General features: G+C 47.5%; 1 pseudogene; it reads right to left on the reverse strand.

The window, feature by feature from the left end:
* Window positions 1–468: 468 nt before the first annotated feature.
* Window positions 469–4,982, reverse strand: LOC120841793 (annotated as a pseudogene).
* Window positions 4,983–8,893: the final 3,911 nt, after the last annotated feature.

An 8,893-nucleotide genomic window follows, 5' to 3' on the forward strand; every position in this document is an offset into this window, starting at 1 on the left:
ATGTATGGCTGGCTATCAGCCTCGGCTCGGGCTGCCCGAGCGCCGTCGTCGTCGTCTTTGTTCACACCGTTCTCCGCACCTCGATACATAACGCGCCTTTACCCCTGGTTCACTATGGCTCATAGCGCGACACTGGCTTCTTGACTCTCGTGGATCTTCTCACTTTTGAGCTCGCTTCGACGTTAGAACTGGTCGATCTGATAAGGGAAGCTTCCCTTTGGCTAGGGCTGGCCATTGGAGCTTGAAGTTCGGGTGCGGAACGTTGCGGGGATGCTGGCACCGCAGGTACAGGCGGTGGCACCGGAGGTACAGACGACGCTGTTGGATTTCTCGGGGATGCCAGCGCAGAAGATCCGGGTAATGTTAGTAAAACATATAAAATAGCGCAACAGGAACAAGGACAAGAAGTAAACAGGACAGGCGCTAACTTTCAACTAGTTTTATTCTGGAAAATCGAACACATATATACACACGACAGGCAAAGCAGCTCCACGTAAAAGTTGATTAATTTTTCACCCAATCATTCAAAAACTGATATTCATTACAATGAAGAACAATAGAAGTATCGCTGACACATGCCGTCTCACTTTTTTTGATAAAGAAAGCTTCCAATAGCTCTCGAGCGACCGTCTCTCGGCTTCTTCCTATAGTATCCGCATCTGCTGAAGTCGCGGAACACAGCCACACGTGTTGCAATGTATAGGCAAATGAGAGCCATATTTGTTTTTTACTGATAATGCGTGCTCCCGTGCTCGGTCATTGATGCACCGCCCCGTCTGGCCAATGTATACCTTACCACAACTCAGGGGGATTTCGTAGACCACACCCACTGTGCAGTCCACGTAAGGGGTGACGTGTTTTTTGTCACACGGTGCTTTTGCCTCCTCATCAGAGATGCGGGCGCACAACCCAGCCAACTTCTTTGGGGCAGAGAATACGACTGGAACATCGTACTTGGTTGCGACTTTCTTCAGATTGTGGGCAACCTTGTGTATGTACGGAATGACCTCTGGTCTTTTTGTTCTCTGCCTCGTTGGGACCTTTCTTTTCAACCCCTTCATTATTTGTAAGGCGGTCTCCGCCACAGAAACCAAAACCGAACACGGGAAGCCAGCTAATTCCAGTCTAGAAATTTGATATTTAAAACTAGCATCCGCCTGATGGTCACAAGACTTCAGCAGTGCAGACTCCAGGCACGAAGTTGCAATAGCTCTCTTAACAGTTTTTCAATGCGCTGAATCAAAAGGAAGTAACTCTTTCCGCGCGCGAGGTCGATACATCCAGCACACACGTCGTTCGTTGATGGTGATGTTAATATCTAAAAACTGCAAATGATTGTTGTCAGGAAGCTCATGAGTAAAAAATAAACCTTTCCCATGTTGTTCAAAAGCTGACAGAATACTTTGTACTGTATCACAGTGCGTCACAGGGGTGTTAGTTTTTAAAAGTACAAGAAAATCGTCCACGTATCTAAAAACCTTAAGAACATTGTCGGCGTCTAAAACACGATTCAATTCACGATCAACAGCGGACAAAAAAATGTTACAAATCACCGGAGCGACGCATGACCCAATACAAATGCCTTTGCGCTGGATAAACAGCTTGTCATCGAACGACACAAACGTGCTACTCAGATAAAATTCCAGTAATGCCATGAAGCTGTCCAGAGGAATACCAGAAGCATTCTGGAAAGCCACAACGCCACTTGCTTCGATACACCCGATGACAGAGCGGTACATTTCTTCATGTGGCACTGAATAAAACAAATCCTCTACATCAATAGAAAAAGCGTAACCAACAGAATTGTTACTTCTTAATTCTTCAATCACGTCCAACGAGTTCCTGGTCGCGAAGGGGTCATTCATAGTAAGCCCATTAAGGTGTTTTAGCAGATATTTGCTGACCTCCTGTTGCCAAGTACCTTTCTCACTAACAATACTTCGGAACGGAAAACCCTCCTTATGCGTCTTCACATTAAAAAAACCCTTTAAAGTAACGTTTTTCGAATCGCCGACAGCTTTTGCCAGTTTTTGCAGCTCTAGGCTCTTACACAAAGAAACAGCAGTCTTCTTTACCTTTAGCGGCTTGACGTCAGCCAGGGCAAAGTTCTTCATGACGGCCTTTTCTGCACAGTCCTTGAAAATATCAGACGGCATAACGACGAAGCCGCCCTCTTTGTCCGCTTGTAAGAGTCGAAGACCTTTTTCCCTGAAAAAAGTCACCACACTGTCAGTCGATTCCCTGCCTCGGCGAGAACTCCTGGTCATCGTTCGCAGAAGACAGTCAGCACCATCAAGAAGACATCGTTCACGGTCTTCCTGCTCCGCCTTGTTGGACATTCGGCGATTAAGTGCAAGAAGCTCATGGGCTGGAATCTTTGGCACGGTGCTGAATTTCGGTCCTTTCTTGAGGGCAGAGGATATTTCAGCTGGAATGCTGGTGTCGCCCAGCACGATCAAACCATCCGGGGCTGTTGCTTTTTTCTCGGCTGTCCTGGGCACTCGAAGAAGGGTGCAATGCCACCAAAACTCTGTAGTTTGCAAGATATCGTCCTTAAAATTGTCCCCCGAAATCTATATGAAGGCGTGACCAAGCTTTTTCGGAAATGGGCCAAGGTGTCGTTGGCACTGGTTGTGGTGCTCGCTGGTGTTCCTGACACACAGAACAGCTTTTGACCTTGACCCTAATGTCTTCGTCAATGCCATACCACCAAACGTGACTTCTTGCCACCGTCTTCATTTTGGTGGTTCCTAGGTGTCCCTCATGCAGGAGATCTAGCACACTTCCTGTTAGAATTTTCGGAACTACTACTCTCGTACCCCATAGCACGCAATTGTCTTGTACGCTGAGCTCCTGCGTTTTTTTTAGCGTAGGGTTGCCACTCTGGTGTAGCGGGAAAAGTTGAACCGGCCCATTGCACCTCACGTATTTTCGACAACACCGGATCTCGTCCCGCAGCTGTCGCAATAACTTCTGGGGAGAGAATTTTGTAGTCACGTTCCAACATGAAAATATCTGCAGGCTTTGGCACTGCGAATTTCTTAGTCACCAGTGGTAGGCGACTCAGCGCATCAGCATGACCTAGAGTTTTTCCAGGACGATAGACCAAGGCGTAGCTGCAGCTAGCTAGTTTCAAGGCCCACCTTTGGATTCTTGGTGAACACTGCGGGGGAACGTTTTTGTTAGCGCCTAATTGTCCCAGCAGGGGCTTGTGGTCAGTGACTGCCTCAAAAGGTCGACCCCAGAGATATTGGTGAAATTTTTCTATTCCAAACATGAGTGCAAGAGCCTTTTTGTCCAGGTGGCTGTAGTTCTGTTCTGCTGCCATCAGACGACGTGATGCGAACGCAATAGGCTTCTTTTCGCCCATGGAACTCCTGTGCGCCAGTACAGCTCCAATTCCGTAGGGTGAAGCGTTGCAGCTTAGCGCAAGGTGCTTCGTGAGGTCGTAATGTGCAAGGACACCAGCAGAAGTTACCAGCTCTTTGCTTCACTCGAACGCGCATTTCTGCTCTCCTGACCACTCCCAGCGTGATCCTTTTCCCAGCAGCCGATGTAACTGCTCCAGGACACTTGACAAATTGGGTAGAAATCTAAAAATTAAGCAGGCCCAAAAAACTTTGTAGTTGCTTTGTGTCTTTTGGAGTCGGTGCCTTTACAATTGCTTGCACTTTACTTGGCGAAGGGTGAAGACCTGCTTGGTCAATCAGGTGTCCCAAATACTCCACCTTTGATGCAAAAAACTGGCACTTTTCAAACTTCAGCGTCAATCCTGCTGTTGTTAGCCGCTGAAGTACTTTTTCGAAATTTCTCATGTGGTCCGAGTCAGTTACTAAGATGTCATCAAAGTAGACGACAACGTGCCTGAGGTCACAAAGGAGGTTTCCCATTTCTCGCTGGAAAATTGCTGGCGCTGATGAAACACGAAAAGGTAGCCGTGTGTACTCAAACAATCTTTTGTGGGTATTAATAGTGACGTACTTTCGTGAGGCCGGAGAGAGTACCACCTGCTGGTAAGCATCTTTGAGGCCCAACTTGGAGAACTTGATGCCTCTGGAAAGCCTTGTCCAGAGCTCTTCGACTCTCGGTATCGGGTACGTTTCCACCTGGGCTGCTGCGTTTATGGTGACCTTAAAGTCTCCACAGATTCGCACTCGACCATCTCTTTTTAGTACCGAGACAATCGGGGCTGCCCAGTCAGAAGTCCTGACTTGATTCAAAATTCCTTCCCGTTCTAGTCGTTGAAGCTTTTGAGTGACCAGATCTTGCAATGAAAAGGGGACTGGTCCTGGCTTGAAGAACCGGGGTCTTGATCCATCTGGCACGCAAATCTTGGCTTCTACATTCTTCAGCAGACCCGGCCCACCAGAAAAAACCTCTGGAAATTTGCTGAAAAGACCATTCGTTGATGTATTATGTAGACTTACGACGTCAGCAACAGGTAGACGCAGAGCTTGTATCCAGTTTCGTCCCAGCAGAGTTGGGGAAGTTCCGCCAACGACGAACAGAAAAAGAAGAACTTCTCGATCGTTGTACTTCACCAGGATCTTGGCGAAACCTTGTACCGGTGTCAACTCTCCTGAGTACCCTCTAAGAACGACATTGAAGAGGACAACCTTCACATCCGGCTACAATTCTCGTAAACGTGTTTCTTCCATTACAGAGACGCCTGCCACAGTGTCGAGTTCCCTGTCAACTGGTTTGCCTTGAATAATGACAGTTATAATAATTGGAGGAACCTGAGATGCTTTCAGTTGCCACATGTTGTACGTTGGGGGATCATCGTCACTGTCCTGATTGATGGGGTCGTCGAGGCTGTGAACTGTAACCGCCGATGGCGCCTTTTTCGACCGTCGTCCTGGCGAGTTCTGATAGTCTCGCGCAGCTTTCCCATCTTTCTTGACGCTGCTTGACTCGTCATAGGATCTTGCTGTGCAGACCGCTGAGAGGTGGCCAACCTTTTTGCAGTTGTGGCATGTCATATTAGCATAAGGACATGCTGCTGAGCCGTGTGACTTTCTGCAGTGACGACACCGAGACATTCTAGGTGACTGCTCTGATAGGCGGTTGGTTTCGACAGCTGAAGTCGTCCCAGCCCGGCACGCGATTGCTTGGGAATCTTTCGTCGCGGCTTCCATGGCTACGACGACTTTGACCGCTTTCTCAAAAGTCAGTTCTGCATCTTCCAAAAGTCGGGTCTGCATGAGGTCGTTATTGATGCCGCAGACTAGCCGATCTCGAAGCATGTCGTTGAGCACCATCTTGAAGTCGCAAGAGTCCGCCAACTTCCGCAGAGATGCAATAAAGTCGCTCATGGTTTCTCCTTGTTGACGAATCCTTGTGTAGAACTTCAGAAGCTCTACAATTATGGAAGGCTTGGGAGCGTAATGCCCGTTCAGTTTCGTGATAATGGCGTCATAGGCAACATCCCTAGGCCTTTCTGGAGCCACAAGATTTCTTAGAAGCGAATATGTGCGTTTGCCACAGTTTGACAAAAATACTGCGCGCTTCTTTTCTCCTGCTACGTCATTTGCAATAAAATATTGCTCGACTACTTCCTCATACTCCTCCCATTCATCCTTGCTTTCTCCGAGAAAGGGTTCGAGCTTAGGCATCGTAATCGGGGAAAATTCAGAAAGACTTGCTTTGCCAAGAAATCTGGTGCCTCTCCGTCCTTTTTTATGGCTTTGCCCGCGTAGCTTGTTAAGTTTTGCTCGTCGCCAATGTGATATTTCCAAGAAATATCATAATTAAGAGACCGAACGCGAAGTGATGTACGGCTGGCTATCAGCCTCAGCTCGGACTGGCCGAGCGCCGTCGTTGTCGTCTTTATTCATACCGTTCTCCGCACCTCGATACATAACAGAACTCGCCTGTGATGTCGCCGGCTGTCAAGTCGCTCGTGATAGTTGGTACCGTCTGTTCGACGTCAGCGCGCTGTACGGCGAACTGAAGTTTTGGGGTGTCGTACATGAAACAAGGGTTGTAACTTGTAAGAATATACTTTTTTTTTTCTGGGAGTGTAGTTTGCGAAAAATGACCATTAAAATATCAAAAGGGAAAGTAAAAATGAAGATGCGACTTGTATCCCACACTGCGCAAGTACTAACCCAACCATCTCGAGCAGTGAATTCGGTGAAATATGCGACATCGTGAGAGGAGGGGTAGGTGCGTCGACGCGTCGGGTTCTGGCCTGAGAAATGTTGTTCGTCTTTCCTCCGAACTAAGTGGAACGGTGTATAGTTTTCTGTTTTTCCACAGTTGTGCTTTTAAGTACTCGTAATGCTATATAAATGCAGTATAAAATGTCAAAGGAACACTACAAAAATTCTTCCTAAGGTGACACATGAGGTTTCTTCTAGAGCATCGATTGAAACGGTTGTAGCAGATTAGAGCCTGCAAACGGCAACGTGATCTATCATTGGGAATATCTAAAATTTGGATAAAGACACAAAATGTATATTCTGCGCTAACATAGCGCCATTTAAGAAATTGGCTGCAGAGGAGATCAATATGTTATGTTGTTGATCATTCTTTCTATATTTCCATGGGATCCTGTTGCAACCACAGCCAGAAATGCATTTGATGTAAGCAAGCAAGACCATTGCTTATTAGGTAATGTAACCCTTGCCAAGTTTTGCAACACCTTGTGTTTGAGGTGAATCACAGCTTCGAACTTGGAACAGAGTTCGTACAGCTCCTTGAAATCCTTGAATACTATTGATTTCATTAAAAGTTGTTTAAGGGCCTTCAAATATCCTTGAAAGTGGAAAGGATCCTTGTATTCCATGAAAATCCTCCAACAAATGCGTAAATGCCGCATCGTCTAAATGATAAAGCCAATCCAATCCAAGGCGTCCCGTGTCATCGCCATTTTCACTTTGCGTTTAGTGTGTTGAGGATCGTGTTGGTAAGCATGAGCCACTTTTAATCGAGATTGAAAGCCGAAATCCCTGGTGGAAAGTGTAAGTTCCAGCCTTCTTGGCTGGAACACAAAGACTATCGTCAGTGGATGAGACCAGATACGAATGACTCCTTCCACGCGAAGTGCGCGATCTGTCGAAACGCTATCAAAAACCACGGTGGCCGGCTTAATATTCCACTGTTGAAGGAATTAAAGTCCTCTGTACACCTAGCAAGGCAGAAGTACGCTGCATACTTAAAAGAGCACAAGAAAAAAGCAGCCAGTGGACAGAAATATCTGAAGCGAAAAGCAGTTGAAATGGAGCTGGAGGGAATGCATGAGAGGAAGTTGAAACTCCAGAAAAGTCTGACATGCCTGCGCGAGGCGGCGGAATGCTTCTCAGAAGATGCTGAAGCGAAGAATGACTTGACACTTTTGTCCTAGGTCAATAGTTTTCGCCGAGCAACAAAAGAAAAGGAAATAGCTATAGCTGCTGTAGAACGAGAAATTCTTGCTAAAAAGGAGCTTATTCCTTAACTCCTGTCAACGAAGTAATTTCTTCGAACGTTTCTTGAACTTTGTCACCTGATGCCCTTGAAATCCTTACAACGTCCTTGAATTTTTGTACCGATAATTCTGTACGAACCCTGTTGGAAACATTTGGAGAACGTGACGTATGACAGTCTGGTTATCAAAGACCCGGCCGTAGGATCTGAGTAAGGATGACAGTGTCAGCGTCAATGACCCAAAAAGTGATGATCCTTCGGAATCTCGCCGGTTTGTTTACTTAACCCTCTACTAAAGAGTAGATTACTATTTATGCGTAATTGCGGGTGCATACATAATTTCGCGCTCACAAAATGTAAAACACGGAATCAAGAACACAGAACGTTTTTTCCGAAAACAATACAAACAGTACAATACACATTTCTCAGCAAACTTACCGATCCGGTGCAGTATTGCTCGTCTACCAGGAATGATGCTGTCGCGTTTGCAGGCGAGAAGGAGACGTACCAAACACATAAAAACGCAAAAAGGCAGCGAGCCACGCGCGTTCAACGAGCTGAGCGCGTGCGGGTGCGGCGACGGCGACAGGCGAGAGGCGACGTTCGATTCGTTCGGAACTTACGCGGAACCACGCCGAAGGAAAAGGGCGAGGAAGCGAAAGGCCGTCGGGCTATGGGCGTGCGCTTTTCAAGGCTCCCACCTGGGGCCCTAATTAGCGCATTTGGCGATGAAGTCGGCGAGAAATCCGGTGGCTACGAATGGCCGGCACCATGGTCAGGTGCGGCGTTGGCCGATCACAACCGCCGAATTTCTCGCCGACTTTGGCGCCGTATGTTCAGATTAAGGCCCCCGGCCTAACCACCGGATCCCGCAGAACCGTCACACCCACGGAAGGCGTGTGCGCGCGTTCCCTGGAGCCCCTCAGGACCACGGTGGCGCCATCTCCCGAACGTCGACGCCGCTCCACCTCAAGCGTCCTCAAGTTCGGCCCCCGGCTCGTCGGCACATAAATTCGGGTATTTGTGCGTGTGAGGGTACGAATGCACGCGCACATTCACACGAACGCGCATGCACATAGACGCATACATTCGCACATACGTACACGGACACACACACGCGTACACACGCGCGGGCGCACACACACACTATCTTACGCACACTCGCACCAAATGAAGCCCACTTGAACACAGGTACGCACGCACGATAGCGAAACACAAATACAGTGCAATCCACTTGTAACGATACCACATATAACGATGTACTGCTTATAACGATCAGTTTCTATAGTTTCTGGACTAGAAACGCTCGGTTTCTAGTCTAACGTAACGATAATAGGCTATGCAATTTTGGGTTTTCTCATTATTCTTAAAAGTGGATTGCAGTGCGTACAAGGATAAACATCACACGTATGCGCAGGCGTTAATACATCCACACGTGGCGGAAATATGAGCTGGCACAACCGAGTACCATGCATATGGTATA

This window comes from Ixodes scapularis, unplaced genomic scaffold, assembly GCF_016920785.2.
Source record: "Ixodes scapularis isolate PalLabHiFi unplaced genomic scaffold, ASM1692078v2 PGA_scaffold6__148_contigs__length_123643588, whole genome shotgun sequence".
Lineage (NCBI taxonomy): Eukaryota > Metazoa > Arthropoda > Arachnida > Ixodida > Ixodidae > Ixodes > Ixodes scapularis.